Source organism: Pelobates fuscus, chromosome 3 (assembly GCF_036172605.1).
Source record: "Pelobates fuscus isolate aPelFus1 chromosome 3, aPelFus1.pri, whole genome shotgun sequence".
NCBI lineage: Eukaryota > Metazoa > Chordata > Amphibia > Anura > Pelobatidae > Pelobates > Pelobates fuscus.
The window spans coordinates 178,703,905-178,721,290 of record NC_086319.1 but is presented as its reverse complement, the minus strand read 5'-3'; the positions used below and the strand labels follow the sequence as shown (position 1 = coordinate 178,721,290).

At 40.3% G+C, this 17,386-nt stretch overlaps 1 protein-coding gene across 4 annotated transcripts in view; it reads left to right on the top strand.

Annotated features, from left to right (window-relative positions):
* Window positions 1-2,238: 2,238 nt before the first annotated feature.
* Window positions 2,239-17,386, top strand: part of ANKS1B (ankyrin repeat and sterile alpha motif domain containing 1B) — a 188,704-nt gene continuing 173,556 nt past the window's right edge. For 2 of the 4 annotated variants that reach the window (XM_063447781.1, XM_063447783.1), the window contains exon 1: window positions 2,239-2,922. The gene's annotated coding sequence lies outside the window, so the exon portion shown is untranslated. The remainder of the gene's footprint in view (window positions 2,923-17,386) is intronic. The other 2 variants (XM_063447782.1, XM_063447780.1) reach the window with 2 other exon arrangements.

Below are 17,386 nucleotides of genomic sequence, written 5' to 3'. Positions count from 1 at the left end.
GTGTCATTGTGTGTTTCTGTATGTGTGTCAGTGGTTGTTTCTGTGTACAAACATGTTTGTCAGTGTGTGTATCAGTGTGTTTGTGCAACTGTATGTGACAGTGTTTTTATCTGTGTGTCTGTGTATTTATGTGTATGTCTGTGTATGTGTCTTTGTATCTGCATGTGTGTCAGTGTGTATCTGCTTGTGTGGTAGTGTGTGTATTAGAGTATCTGTTCAACTGTATGTCAGTGTAAACCCCAGTGTATCTGTGCATTTGCATGTGTGTCAGTGTTTGTGTGTCTGTATGTGGGCCTGTGCATCCGCATGTGTGGCAGTGTGTGCATCTGCACTGTGTGTCAGTGTGTGTATCTGCACTGAGTGTCAGTGAATGTATCTGCACTGTGTGTCCGTGTGTGTATCTGTACTGTGTGTCAGTGTGTGCCTATACCTTTAGTGGATATTGAGAGTAGGATGCCACTGCAGTGTATTTTCCTGTAAGGTACTGCTGCAGTGTGTTCACTTTTTTTTACATGGTCCTGATTCCTGATAGTGTTAAAGTGCTCATCATCCACTTCAGTACCTGGAGTCTTAATCTTGCTGTGTGTGTACTCTGTAAAGCGTGCAATTGGCACTAGTAGCCAGTCAGCCATTACAGTATTTTTCTTTTAATTGCTTTATTTATTTTACTTTATATTAACCTTGTCTGTCTTAATTCCTTTCCAATAGAGATTAAGAATTTACCAAAATCAGTTAAACAAATATTGTAAAATACTTTTGCCATAAAAGAATTGACACACCACTTGACAAACCTAGCCGCTTGAGACATTTTATGTATAGGATGCTATTGCTTTAAGATTGCCTGATATGTCTGTATTTGTATTTTGGTTTATAATTAGATCCATAGCATTCGTATGCTTGCGGCATGAAAGCTACCAGCATTCACATGGTAGTTTCACAAACAGTGACTTTCAACACTGTTCGTGAAACGAATAATATACCGAATGGGAGACCACCCAAAGGAGGTCGTGTGTCTCACATTTAACGGTAGATACAATGTATCCGCCGCCAATTAAGGTATCGTGTGTGGCCGCCGTTTATATACCGAACATGTGGTGGCGCCATCTTTGTTCACAAAAGCCCAGCGGTGTTTGGTCGTCGAGTGCCTGGAACTAAAATCGGCTACTCGACGGCACAAACACCGCTGGACTTCCAGGCCGTTCGGGAAACCGGTTCTTTCGGTATTCTAACGTAACCAATCTATTCGTGCATTTCAATACCTGTTAATACAAAACTGTCATTTGACCGGTGTTCGTTTAATTGTGCAGGGATCTGAGCGGTATTTCACTAGATGGTGTGCTCAGATCCCAGCTATGTAAAAAGGGGTCATTCGGTTAAATGTCATGAATATTATGTCAGTTGGGTATTTTTATATAAAATGCAGTATTTTGCTTTACTGAGAGATAATCCAATTAACAGTACAGTATTGGGTGATTATCTCTCCAGTACAGCAGGGCATGGTGGGAAATAACCTTTCAGGGTCAGTTTCCCACACAGTCCCCTTGATTAACACCCCTGCAATACCAGTTTGTAAACCCCTTGCATGGAGAACTGCATAAATACTGTCCCTGTGGAATAAAAGCTCAGTTGACATCCAAGCTATGTATCGTCTAGTTCTTGGAAGGAAAGGATTGTTACTACGCTACCTGTGTTTTACCTGCTTATCCTGACTACCAGTGGAGATACCGTGGATTAACCCCTACTACTACCAAAAAGTGCTGATAGCCCTGGTGTCTGCTGCTTGTCAAACTATTAAACAGTTTGATGACCTAATATTGGATGGCACTCTTGGCAGTAACCAATTTAGCAGATTGTAGTGGCTATAGTGCTTGGAGTGCTCCTTTAATTGCACATTCCCTACAGTGCTCAAAAGAGATATCCCACTTACCTGCAAATCTAAAACCCATATAACTAACCTACACGTCCTGTCCATGCTACATTTAGCACGTCACACACCACACCTACTCTCTGGTATACAGAGCTATATGACCTAGCTAAACCCACTTACCTGCTCTTGGTACACCTTGCTCACCTGTAAATTCCATACTAAGGTACACACTACATAATCCATCAGTTACCCCTCTTATACAACAACTATACTCATACCACCAAGCTGCACCTAGAGATTAAACACACAGCTGCACATACTGCACCTACACATTCTATACCGGGCTGTACAAGACAGAGCCCAACATACACTCAGCTCTCTTTACCTGTCACCTACACATTCCACACCGACATAGCCCACTCACCTGTCCATCATACACAAAGCCCCTCCCACTTTCTTCCCTATAGATTCTATGTCATTGCTCACTTACCTGCCCATCCTAACCCAGCTCCCTAATACCCCAACCGGCTCCATGGACCGATCCTGATGTATGGAATTCTCAGCACCGACGTTCTATCCCTAGCCACCATTACCGGGTAGTGTGTAGTACACGCGCACTGCTTGACTGACTCCCGATATCCATAGAAACAGAGCAGGCAGAGACACTAATACAGGAGCCTGGCTGGGACGAGTCTCTGCCATATACGGCACTGGCAATAATGCAATAGATTCTCTTTTTTTTTCTTTGCATGTGAGATCATTCACTAACCTTATTCTCTCAGAAGGGTAATGAAGATCTGGAAGGAGAGCCTATTACCCCAGCTCACGTGTTGCAGTGTGCTCTGAGCATTTTATATGCACTCTTTCCTCTATTTTATATTATAAATACATATATATTTTGGGTTTTTTTTTTTTATTTGTTTTTTTTTTGCGAAGAGAATTTCCATAAACCAGCAGGCACACATATATATTTGTTGCATCCGTTTGGACCCCCTGGCAGGACCTGTGAGCTGAGATCCATTGGATCTGGAAGATTTCTCCTTTGTCTAGTGGTGGTAAGTGGATAGTAAAATTAATTTAGTCCGGTAACGCATTGCATATTTTTACATGCATCCCGATGTGGGGGCGGAAGGGAGGGGGTTCATGCCCTAGACTTGGACAACTTTACACTCAAAAATAACCGGTATGTCATGTTATGTGCATGGTTGCCATGGGTCTGAACATTAAGAGGATGGATAGACAGCAGTGGTACCCAAAATCTGCATCCAGGCAGCAGGTACTTGGAGAGCCTGCCTTATCTACTATATCTGGTTCTACTCCTGCATCTGTCTATAACATTCAAGGCAGCAGCAGTACATTGCTCTCATTTATGTAATGCAAGTTCCATCTTAAATGAGAAAGATAGGTGTGTATACCATTTATACACAGAGCTAGTCTATCAAAAGCTGTAAAATATATATATATATATATATATATATATATATATATATATATGTATGTATCTATATACATATCATATATGTATGTGATGTATGTCTGTGTGTGAGTCTGTCTGTCTATCGATCTATCTATACACTCGTGTTTTTTGTTATGTATATGATGGCTGAGAGGAGGGTTGTATTGAATACCAATGGAAAGCTGATCACTATAATATCGGGAAAGGGAGGCCTTAAGAAATGGTTTGACTCTCTACATCCTCGCTCACACAAGCAGCATCAATGATGAATGCAAGCTTTGTTTTTCTTTGCTCTATAAATACACGCACAGATCATTTGGTGGTTAATTTACCTGCTTTAAATACTCACTCCCTTTGGGAGCCTTTTTTTTTTTTTGGCAAAGGTTGTCATACAGATAGACAAACAGCAGCATATGTATTGCAATGTTTTTGAATTGTATAACAGCAGCAGGTCATTATTTTAAATTAAACTGCAGGCCATGGCATACTAAGTATTGCAGGGTAATATGTCTCCAGATCAAATATTTGTAGAAAGAATATCGATTGATAGAGTTTATTCTTTGTATTACACTAATGGGTCTTACAGTGCATCTGAATAGTAATCCAGGAAGAGGTTATGTCTAACAGTCTAGCTCGTTAGGATTCCCACTCCTGTTAGTTCAGCCAGCAAGATGTTTGGGCATTATGGGAACTGAAGTCATCAAGTTAATATGCCTCTATAAAAACAATTCTGCTATCAACATGATTCTAAATTAAACTTTCAGATGTTTCCAAATGTATTAGAGGATTCTATGTTGCCAGAAATTGCTTATTTTTATATTTTATTCATTTTGATTTGATTGTTCGATAAAATAATGAGCAATGTGTGTTATGCACAGTGTATTTATTTGCCTTTCTCTGTACCATATATATGTAAAATATTAGATTGGAATTAGGCATGTGCCATTTAGGGTTACGGCACGACCTCAATAAAGTCTTTACAGCTAGGTGACAAGTATTCTATAATTAATTAATCAATCAATCAATCAATCACTTGTACCGCCATGTTACTGAATAATAGAAACATCATCATTGCTTTATTTAACCCCTTAAGGACACATGACATGTCTGACACGTCATGATTCCATTTTATTCCAGAAGTTTGGTCCTTAAGGGGTTAAGTACATGTTTGCCCCATGTTTTATCCCACTTTTCCCTAATTTAATGTGTTACATTCTCCTTACAGTAATTACATTTGTATTTTTTATATAACACATTTATATACATTGATACACTGGGACATATTTGTCTTTTTTTCCAACAAAGCAACTCACACTTATAATAATTATTTTCCTGTTTTGTCTTTTACTTTATTTTTATCCATTAAATTACATATTGATAACACATCTGTGTGTAGCAAGAAGACTTACATCCATAGTTGTCTATTTACTAAACAGGTGGTTCTAGGGAGCTGAGAACTGACTTGCAAATTTTAACAAAACTAGCCAAGAAAAAAAAAAAAAAAAATATGCACAGTTTTTTATTTCTTTGGCCAACGTTGAGAACTGGCACCTCTTCTGAAAGCCCAGTAACAGTTAAGTAACAGAGCATGACTTCCCCCTATAAAATAACCCACAGGTTATATATATATATATATAAAACCAAGAGGGCTGCACTCACCTGAACATGCATACATTATAGGGTGCTGCTGGGGCCAAAATATACAAAATACACAATGTATCCCATTATTTGAATATAATGTAGCAGGAATGTGGAACTGCACACAAACCCATTTGAAATGTATCCGGGTGCACCAGATCAGTCCCAGTACCAGGAACCAAGTATTTGATGAGGAAAAATAGAAGATAAGTCCAGGCACTCCCAGGATCCAAAAAGGCAAATTTATTTTGTGGGTTCAATACATTTGCCTTTTTGTATCCCGAGTGCCTGGACTTCTCTTCTATGTATCCCAATCTTGGCAGGTCCTACTCTAGCATCCTAGACCAACCAAGAGCAAGCATTAGGCTGCTAGAGTAGGACCTGCCGAGAATGGGGTACATTGATGTTGGGGCAGGCTTATGCAATATATGATCATATAATGTAACTAAACACCCATTATTTTTTTGCCTAGGTGAGGTGTTTTTAAATAAAACTATTACAATCTGTAAGATTTGAAATCATCATTTAGTGAATAAGCGAGTGCGCTGGATTGTGTATTTTGTATAAATAAATATATATATATATATATATATATATATATATATATATATATAAATGTGTATGTATTGCAGCTAGTGATGTCCCGAACAGTTCGCCGGGAACCGTTTGCCGGCGAACATAGCGTGTTCGCGGTCGCGAACACGCGCGATGTTCGGTCCGCCCCTATTTACTCAATAGGGGGCGGACTAAATAGGGGGCGGACCGAACATCGCTTGTGTTCGCGAGCACGAACACGCTATGTTCGCCGGCGAACATAATCTTTTTCACTAATTGCAGCTAGTGAAAAGTGCAACCTCCCATTTCCAGTGCTGGGTCACACCGTCCTTATCAATTTACGGATAAATACCTACAAATGTCCTGTGTGATTGGGTTGTGTTGCAGACTGCAGTGTTGTTTGTATAAATCTAGGACTGTTGCAGTTTGTCAGCCCAGCCACCTCTAAGTGACCTCTTGTATTCAGCCACCATAGGACAAATTTCACACTTACACTTGATTGCACACCAGAAGTCACACAAAGTCTGTCCCATTCTTTTGTCAACACTGCTCTGCTTGCTGTCTGAAACTGATCCGTTTAACCTTTTTTTGGTTTATTTTCCATTCAACACATTTTTTTTTTTACAATTTAGGTCAGGTTGAAGTAGTCTTTAGACAAAATTCCTTAGGATATTCACAGATTTGACTTTTCTATAACATTTTGCAAAACCATCTTGTAGATTATTATGTTATCATTTTATTAAATGCCACCAGAAAGCATAAGGAAGAAAAAAGCGCCACCGTACAAAAGCACACTTTCTGTGTAAGCAATCACAAAATATATAGGTGCCATGAGACAAAATATAAGAGTGAAAATATATACGTGAATTGTCCCCCAACCAAATCAACCCAATTTCCCTGAAAAAGCACTGAATATGGCTGACTAACTCAGAAAGTAGTCTCCACAAGAGGTTACATTGAAAGCACTAAATCTGAACCTTTCATTTAGCAGGCTCTAAGTGTCTCCAATGCTATTTTTGTTTGAATTATTTCTTAGGCTTCCTTTTTCTATAGTGAGCAGCAGAGAATGGTTTATTTTTACACTCTTAAAGGGACGCTCTAAGCACCATAACTAACACAGATTATTGTTGTGGCTATGGCGATTGTTAGCTATCATTGTTAGCTATCAATGCAGCTCCCGTTGTAATTTTTATGGTGCAGAAATAATTAAGCCGCACCAAAAGGGTTGCAGAGATTTCTGCAATTCAACATATTCCTATATCCCAGTGACTTTTATTTTCGTACAATCCTCACTTATACACAGGCATGCAGAGCAAATATATAGATGGATAATAAGGCAGTGAAACGAGGGGGTGGGATCAAGATGGTCAATTCTTTGTTGTTGTTTTTAAACAGTTCAGTCCTCCCAATAGTCCTGGTTTTGGAGGGTCAGCCCTTGTTTTTTTTTGTTCCCTTGTGTGATACACCTGGATATACTGTTTTAACAGTACTCGGTGCATGTGCAGCCCTGAGTGTGGATGGTAGTGCAGCATGCAGTCAGCCTGAGGTGCATTCATTGTTCTCAAATGGTCCGATCCCCTTTGGACTTTGCCAGTGATATAAACGTATAAACTGCATCAGTGGCACACTCCTTTAGGCCCAACCAATGTTGAGAGCTACATACAGTTGGGCCATAAACATAGTTTACCAGCACCACTACAATAATTTACTTTACCCACTGACCAGCTTGGCTCTGTCCATTTAAAATCACGCCATGTTCAACACCTTAAACCCACAGATACACATATTCAAACCAAGAGTTTCAACTCCACTCCATGATGCTATTAACCTCATGACAACCCAAGAAGAAAGAACAATGTCATATCTCCCAAGTGTCCCTATTTACCTGTATCTATTTACTCATAGTAATGTGTCTTTAAACTGTGTTTAGAAATCAGTCTGTGTAGATATGATACTTTGTTCTTGTTTTAACCCCTTAAGAGGAAACTAGAGTCACCAATCCAACTTTAGCTCAATGAAGCAATTTTAATGTACAGATCAAACCCCTGCAGTCTCACTTCTCTAATCTGCCATTTTGGAGTTAAATCTCCTTGTTTATGTAGCCTTAGTCACACCTCCTTGCATGTGACTTGCACAACCTTCCTAAACACTTCCTGTAAAGAGTCATCTAATGTTTAGACTTCCTTTATGGCATATTCTGTTTAATTGAACATTTCTTATCTCCTGGTTTGCTAATAGCTTGCTAGACCCTACAGGAGCCTCCTGTATGCGAATGAAGTTCAATTTAGAGAGCAGATAATACATATTTTTGAAGCAAGTTACTATCTGATTGAAAGTGAAACCATTTTGTGTTTCAAGCAGGCTGTGTCAGCCACTGCCAAGGGAGGTGTGGCTAGGGCTGCATAAACATAAACAAAAGGGATTTAACTCCTAGAATTGAGCATTGAAACTTTAGAGGCATGGTCTGTACACCAAAAACTGCTTCATTAAGCTAAAGTTGTTTTGGTGACTATAGTGTCCCTTTAACCCCTTAAGGACGGCGGGCGTTCTATGCCGTGCTTGGGAACCCGGTCCTAAACGCCGGCGGGCAGCATAGAACGTCCCCGCCATCCTTAATACTTACCCGGTGAGCATCCCAGGGAGTCCCCCTGCTTTCGATCCGGCCCTCCTGGGCCATGTGATCGCGAGGTCCTTGTGAGGACCTCACCATCACATGGACGGCATGACAGGCAGTCCCCTTGCTGGCTGTAAAATGTATAATAAAAGTTTAAAACAGTTAAAAATGAAATAATATATACCGTATATACTCGAGTATAAGCCGAGTTTTTCGGCACATTTTTTGTGCTGAAAAAGCCCCATTTGGCTTATACTCGAGTCAGTGTCTGTATTATGGCAACTTACATTGCCATAATACAGACCAGGACCGCCAGGCTCATTACAAACCCGGCGGTCCTGTTGGTGGCAAGCAGGAAGCGTTTACTTACCTTTACAGCAGCTCCGTGCAGCTCCCCTGTCAGCTCCGTTCAGCTCCCCTGTTCAGCTCACAGTGTAAGTCTCGCGACACCCACGGCCGTCAGAGCGGTGCCACAGGTTACCGTGGCAACGCTCCACGCAGCACGCAGACCGTGAGACTTACACTGTGAGCTGAAGAGGGGAGCTGACAGGGGAGCTGCACGGAGCTGACAGGAGCTGCTGTAAAGGTAAGTAAACCCTTCCTGCCGACCCCCCCACTGCACAGCCCATCCACTGGACCACCAGGGATTTCATTTTATAATATTAAAATAAAAAATAACAAAAATAAAATAATAATATTAAAATAAAAAAATAAAATAATATTAAAATTAAAAACATATAAAAAATAATAAAAATGCCCTCCCCCCACCCAGTTTACATACACTACACAAACACACACATACACACTCTGCATTCACACAAACACACACTCTGCATTATATACACACATAGTGTGTGTGTGTGTATATAATGCAGAGTGTGTGTGTATATAATGCACACACTCTGCATTATATACACACACACACTGCTTTACATACACACACACTCATACAAACACATACTCTGCATTATATACACACACACTCATACAAACACATACTCTGCATTATATACACACACACTCATACAAACACACTCTGCATTATATACACACACATTGCATTCATACAAACACACACTGCATTATACACACACACATTCTGCATTCATTATATACACACACTACACACAAACACAAACACACTCTGCATTAATTATATACACACACTACACAAACACACACACACACTGCATTCATTATATACACACACTGTAAATAAATATTCAATTAATGTAATTTTATTGGGATCTAATTTTATTTAGAAATTTACCAGTAGCTGCTGCATTTCCCACCTTAGGCTTATACTCGAGTCAATAAATTTTTTGTGGTAAAATTAGGGGCCTCGGCTTATATTCGGGTCAACTTATACTCGAGTATAAACGGTACTTAAATCATATATATATATATATATATATATATAATCTAAAAAAATGTAAATACTGGTACGTTAAAAATAAAAAATATATATATTTTTAATTAATATATATATTTATATAATTATATATTGATATCAAAATAGAATGAAACAATGTATATATCTATATACATAAGTATATACGTATATATCACTATATACATATACCTATACCTATACCTATATCTATATATAAAAATACATTTAATAAAAAAATTATATATACTGTATATACATACGTATATATATATATATATATATATGTATATATATATATACATATATATATATTTATATATATATATATACATATATATTAATTCTACGTATATATTTATGTAATATTTTTACATAATTAGGTCATTTTATTAATTACAATTTGTGGGACATGCCTGACAACCCAGGCCGAAAGTATAGGGAATTTAATCTGTTAGCACTATATTTAACCCTATAACTTTCCAAGACACCATAAAACCTGTACATGGGGGGTACTGTTTTACTTGGGAGACTTCGCTGAACACAAATATTAGTATTTCAAAACAGTAAAATGTATTACAACGATGATATTATTATTATTATTATTATTATTTTATTATTTATATAGCGCCAACAAATTCCGTAGCGCTGTACAATGGGTGGACTAACAGACACATAATTGAGATCACTGGACGTACTGGAACAGAGGGGGTTGAGGGCCCTGCTCAATGAGCTTACATGCTAGAGGGAGTGGGGTATAGTGACACAAACGGGTTAAAGTAGGGGAATTAAATAGTTTGTTAGAGAAGGGTTTATTGAGTGCTTGGTAGGTCATTTTTGACAGTTGCAGGAAAGGAGTCATGGGGTGGGGGATGAGAAGCCTGCTGACAGTTTAATTGATACGCTTTAACGAAGAAGTGAGTTTTCAAAGATTTTTTGAAGGAGTGGAGGCTGGGTGAAAGTCTGATTGAGGAGGGAAGTGAGTTCCACAGAATAGGTGCAGCCCTAGAGAAGTCTTGAAGGCGAGCGTCAGAGGTGGGGATCCGGGCAGAGGATAGGCGTAGGTCTTGGGATGAGCGCAGGGGTCTCGACGGGACATACTTGTGTATGAGGGAGGATAGGTATGTTGGAGCAGCATTATGTAGGGATTTGTAAGCAAGTGCCAGAATTTTGAATTGGGCCCTATATCTAACTGGAAGCCAATGCAGGGACTGACAGAGCGTGGAGGCATGGGAGGTGCGACCGGACAGGAAAATAAGCCTCGCAGCCGCGTTCATTACAGATTGCAGCGGTGCAAGCTGGGAACATGTAAGACCGGTCAGAAGGGGATTGCAGTAGCCGAGGCGAGAGAGAACAACAGCATGAACCAATATCTTAGCCGCGTCCGGCGTTAGATATGGGCGAATGCGCGCTATGTTCTTGAGTTGGAAGCGACAGGATTTAACTATCGATTGGACATGGGGAGTAAAAGAGAGGTCAGAATCGAAAAGAACCCCTAGGCAGCGAGCCTGCGAGGTAGAGGTGATAGTAGCGCCGTTGACTTGGATGGAGACAACAGGAGTAGCAGCACTTGAGGGAGGAAAAACTAGAAGTTCTGTTTTGGACAGGTTGAGTTTAAGGAAGTGAGCAGCCATCCAGTTGGAAATAGCAGAGAGGCAGTCAGAAACACGAGTCAAGGTGGGCGGAGAGAGATCAGGGGAGGACAGGTAGATTTGCGTGTCATCTGCATATAAATGATATTGGAAACCAAAGGAGCTGATGAGTTTACCAAGGGAGGCAGTATAGATAGAGAACAGTAGGGGGCCGAGGACAGATCCTTGGGGGACGCCGACAGAGAGGGGTTGGTGAGAAGAGGCAGAACCAGAGAAAGAAACACTGAAAGAGCGCTGGGAGAGGTAGGAGGAGCACCAGGAGAGAGCAGTATCCCGTAGACCAAAGTTACGAAGAATGTGAAGAAGCTGTTGATGATCAACAGTGTCAAATGCGGCAGAAAGATCAAGGAGGATTAGGATAGAGTATTGGCCGTGAGATTTAGCGGCAATTAAGTCGTTGGATACTTTGGTCACAGCAGTTTCGACAGAGTGACCAGCGCGGAATCCAGACTGAAGGGGGTCAAGCAGAGAGTTGGATTCGAGAAAGTCTGTCAATCTGGCATACACAACTCTCTCGAGGATCTTGGAGGCAAATGGGAGTAGCGAGATAGGGCGGTAGTTGGATGGGGAGTTGGGATCAAGGTTGGGCTTTTTCAGAATCGGGGTTACGGTTGCATGTTTGAAGGGTGAGGGAAATGTGCCAGAGGAAAGGGAGAGATTGAAAATGCTAGCGAGAGGAAGAGCAAGAGAGGGAGACAAAGTGCGGATGAGATGCGAGGGAATAGGATCGAGAGAGCAGGTGGTGGGGCGGGAGGACAGGAGCAGTGCAGAAACCTCTTGTGCTGTAGCAGGTGCAAATGTGCATAGGATGGCAGGGGGAGTGGGGTTGGGTGATATAATGATAGGGGAAGGAGAGAGATTAGAGATCTCTTTCCTGATTGTAGAGATCTTCTCAGTGAAATGAGATGCAAAGTTTGTGGCGGACAAGGTGGTGGAAGGAGGGGTAGTCACAGGGCGAAGAAGAGCATCAAAAGTGTGAAACAGGTGTTTGGGTTGATGGGACAGTGTACTTATGAGGGTTTTGAAGTAGTTTACTTTTGCAGAGGAAAGAGCCATGCTGTAGGAGCGCAGCATAAATTTATAGTGGACAAAGTCAGATGCAGAGTGAGACTTTCTCCAGCAGCGTTCAGCAGTTCTGGAACATTTTTGGAGGTAACGGGTCAGCTTAGTGTGCCAGGGTTGTAGTTGGGGGCGCTTGCTGCGTTTAACTGTAGGAGGTGCCATGATGTCAAGTTGAGAGGAGAGAGTGGAGTTGTAGAGTGAGGTTGCAGAGTTAGGGCAGTTGAGATTTGAGATGGATAAAAGGAGTGTTTGGAGTGTGGTGGAGAAGTGCTGGAGATCGAGGGAGTTGAGGTTTCTGCGAGGTTGGAGAGTTGATGGTGTTGAAATTTTGGTATGAGGTATGCAGATGTTAAATGTTAGCAGATGGTGGTCAGACAAAGGAAATGGATCAGTGGAGAGATCAGAGGTGGTACAGAGATTGGTGAAGATGAGGTCAAGAGTGTTTCCTGCAGTGTGAGTTGCGGAGGAGGAAATCTGTGTGAGTCCAAAGGAGGAGGTTACAGAGAGCAGACGGGAGGCATCAGGGCAGTTGAGCTTGTTGATAGGGATATTGAAGTCCCCAAGTATGAGAGAGGGAGTGCTAGAGGAAAGAAAATGGGGTAACCAGGAGGAAAAGTGTTCAATAAATAGTTTAGGGTGACCGGGGGGGCGATAGATGATGGCAATTCTTAAAGGAGTGGGCTTAAAAAGGCGTACAGTGTGAACTTCAAAGGAAGTAAAGGATAGGGCAGGGGCAGGGAGGATAGGTTGAAAGGTGCATTGAGGGGAGAGAAGGATGCCTACACCACCTCCTTTACAGTCGAGTCTAGGAGTATGGGAGAACTGTAGACCACCGAAACATAAAGAAGCAGGAGTAGCGGTATCGGATGGGGACAGCCAGGTCTCAGTGAGTGCCAATATTGTGAGCGAGTTAGAGATGATGAGGTCATGTATAGCTGTAGATTTGATGTTAGTTCAAATGGAGCGAGCGTTCCAGAGTGCACACTGAATTTTGGTAGAGTTGGATAAACTGCAGGGTATTAGGAGGAGGTTTGCATGGTTTCTATTTATTTCGGTGTGAGCAGATGAGGTGTGGGGCCCTGGGTTGGGAGAGACGTCACCAGCTGCCAGAAGTAGGAGGAGAGATAGTGACAGGAGGTGTGAATGGGTTTTATATGGGTGGCGACTAGGGTGAGATTGGGATAGAGCAGGAGAGAGAGAATAGAGAAATGAGTGCAGGGCTTGAGATGAGAGAAGGGGGGAGTGTAGCAAAGAGGGATTGATGTAAATATGAGTGTGTTGAGGGAGGTGGGTGGAATGGGATATTTTGATTCTGAGGGAGATAAGAGAGAAGGAGAGGAGGAGAGTATAGAGCATTGCTCTGATGGGTAGGTAATTAGAGGAAAGGAGAATGAGCCGAAGTAAGAAGGAGGACTGAGTGTTAGGGGTTAAGAAGGTGGATTGTGCTCATTACTGGTGGTGTTTGCAGCTGCTATTTGGAGATATCTAAAGTTGTGTGAGGGATTCTATCTATAAATGTAGTAAGAAACTTGGGGTGGGGTGGTGTTGGGGAGGGGTGGGTGGGACCCTGAGCACTGTTCAGGTTTGTTAGAAGTGGTCTTTTAAAACTCTGACTGTGGAAGACAAGGATGATAGGGTCAAAACAGGACTGCAATAAAATCTATGGAATGGAGATGCACAGAAGAGGTGAGGATTGGTCAAGCAAGACATTTGGGTGGGTATCAATAAAATAAGGGGGGGAGAGCAAAAATAACAGAGAAAGTCTTTAGAGATAAGCAGAATGTTAAATAACATTTAAGTTAACAAACCAGTGATGAGCAGGGCAGGGAGCAACTAGCCTTAGCATGCAGGACAAGATAAACTGCAGAATATATGCATGTATGTGTGAGCAAACACACACATCTATATATATATACATACAAATACACACATGTATATATACACACACACACACACACACACACATACATATATTAAAGAACAAGCACACCCAGTTAAGATAAAATGACAAAGAAATGGTGGTTAGAGATACATAGTTTAAAAGTATGCAAGTGGTTAAAAATTCAATACAATTATAGTGTCCAGTATTAAGAGTAGATAGTTTCCTCCATAGTGTACCTTGCAGAAACTCAGATATGCATAAGGCCTTTTCCTTCAAGCTGTAGGTGATCTGAGCACTGTTCAGGTTTGTTAGAAGTGGTCTTTTAAAACTCTGACTGTGGAAGACAAGGATGATAGGGTCAAAACAGGACTGCAATAAAATCTATGGAATGGAGATGCACAGAAGAGGTGAGGATTGGTCAAGCAAGACATTTGGGTGGGTATCAATAAAATAAGGGGGGGAGAGCAAAAATAACAGAGAAAGTCTTTAGAGATAAGCAGAATGTTAAATAACATTTAAGTTAACAAACCAGTGATGAGCAGGGCAGGGAGCAACTAGCCTTAGCATGCAGGACAAGATAAACTGCAGAATATATGCATGTATGTGTGAGCAAACACACACATCTATATATATATACATACAAATACACACATGTATATATACACACACACACACACACACACACATACATATATTAAAGAACAAGCACACCCAGTTAAGATAAAATGACAAAGAAATGGTGGTTAGAGATACATAGTTTAAAAGTATGCAAGTGGTTAAAAATTCAATACAATTATAGTGTCCAGTATTAAGAGTAGATAGTTTCCTCCATAGTGTACCTTGCAGAAACTCAGATATGCATAAGGCCTTTTCCTTCAAGCTGTAGGTGATCTGAGCACTGTTCAGGTTTGTTAGAAGTGGTCTTTTAAAACTCTGACTGTGGAAGACAAGGATGATAGGGTCAAAACAGGACTGCAATAAAATCTATGGAATGGAGATGCACAGAAGAGGTGAGGATTGGTCAAGCAAGACATTTGGGTGGGTATCAATAAAATAAGGGGGGGAGAGCAAAAATAACAGAGAAAGTCTTTAGAGATAAGCAGAATGTTAAATAACATTTAAGTTAACAAACCAGTGATGAGCAGGGCAGGGAGCAACTAGCCTTAGCATGCAGGACAAGATAAACTGCAGAATATATGCATGTATGTGTGAGCAAACACACACATCTATATATATATACATACAAATACACACATGTATATATACACACACACACACACACACACACATACATATATTAAAGAACAAGCACACCCAGTTAAGATAAAATGACAAAGAAATGGTGGTTAGAGATACATAGTTTAAAAGTATGCAAGTGGTTAAAAATTCAATACAATTATAGTGTCCAGTATTAAGAGTAGATAGTTTCCTCCATAGTGTACCTTGCAGAAACTCAGATATGCATAAGGCCTTTTCCTTCAAGCTGTAGGTGATCTGAGCACTGTTCAGGTTTGTTAGAAGTGGTCTTTTAAAACTCTGACTGTGGAAGACAAGGATGATAGGGTCAAAACAGGACTGCAATAAAATCTATGGAATGGAGATGCACAGAAGAGGTGAGGATTGGTCAAGCAAGACATTTGGGTGGGTATCAATAAAATAAGGGGGGGAGAGCAAAAATAACAGAGAAAGTCTTTAGAGATAAGCAGAATGTTAAATAACATTTAAGTTAACAAACCAGTGATGAGCAGGGCAGGGAGCAACTAGCCTTAGCATGCAGGACAAGATAAACTGCAGAATATATGCATGTATGTGTGAGCAAACACACACATCTATATATATATACATACAAATACACACATGTATATATACACACACACACACACACACACACATACATATATTAAAGAACAAGCACACCCAGTTAAGATAAAATGACAAAGAAATGGTGGTTAGAGATACATAGTTTAAAAGTATGCAAGTGGTTAAAAATTCAATACAATTATAGTGTCCAGTATTAAGAGTAGATAGTTTCCTCCATAGTGTACCTTGCAGAAACTCAGATATGCATAAGGCCTTTTCCTTCAAGCTGTAGGTGATCTGAGCACTGTTCAGGTTTGTTAGAAGTGGTCTTTTAAAACTCTGACTGTGGAAGACAAGGATGATAGGGTCAAAACAGGACTGCAATAAAATCTATGGAATGGAGATGCACAGAAGAGGTGAGGATTGGTCAAGCAAGACATTTGGGTGGGTATCAATAAAATAAGGGGGGGAGAGCAAAAATAACAGAGAAAGTCTTTAGAGATAAGCAGAATGTTAAATAACATTTAAGTTAACAAACCAGTGATGAGCAGGGCAGGGAGCAACTAGCCTTAGCATGCAGGACAAGATAAACTGCAGAATATATGCATGTATGTGTGAGCAAACACACACATCTATATATATATACATACAAATACACACATGTATATATACACACACACACACACACACACACATACATATATTAAAGAACAAGCACACCCAGTTAAGATAAAATGACAAAGAAATGGTGGTTAGAGATACATAGTTTAAAAGTATGCAAGTGGTTAAAAATTCAATACAATTATAGTGTCCAGTATTAAGAGTAGATAGTTTCCTCCATAGTGTACCTTGCAGAAACTCAGATATGCATAAGGCCTTTTCCTTCAAGCTGTAGGTGATCTGAGCACTGTTCAGGTTTGTTAGAAGTGGTCTTTTAAAACTCTGACTGTGGAAGACAAGGATGATAGGGTCAAAACAGGACTGCAATAAAATCTATGGAATGGAGATGCACAGAAGAGGTGAGGATTGGTCAAGCAAGACATTTGGGTGGGTATCAATAAAATAAGGGGGGGAGAGCAAAAATAACAGAGAAAGTCTTTAGAGATAAGCAGAATGTTAAATAACATTTAAGTTAACAAACCAGTGATGAGCAGGGCAGGGAGCAACTAGCCTTAGCATGCAGGACAAGATAAACTGCAGAATATATGCATGTATGTGTGAGCAAACACACACATCTATATATATATACATACAAATACACACATGTATATATACACACACACACACACACACACACATACATATATTAAAGAACAAGCACACCCAGTTAAGATAAAATGACAAAGAAATGGTGGTTAGAGATACATAGTTTAAAAGTATGCAAGTGGTTAAAAATTCAATACAATTATAGTGTCCAGTATTAAGAGTAGATAGTTTCCTCCATAGTGTACCTTGCAGAAACTCAGATAT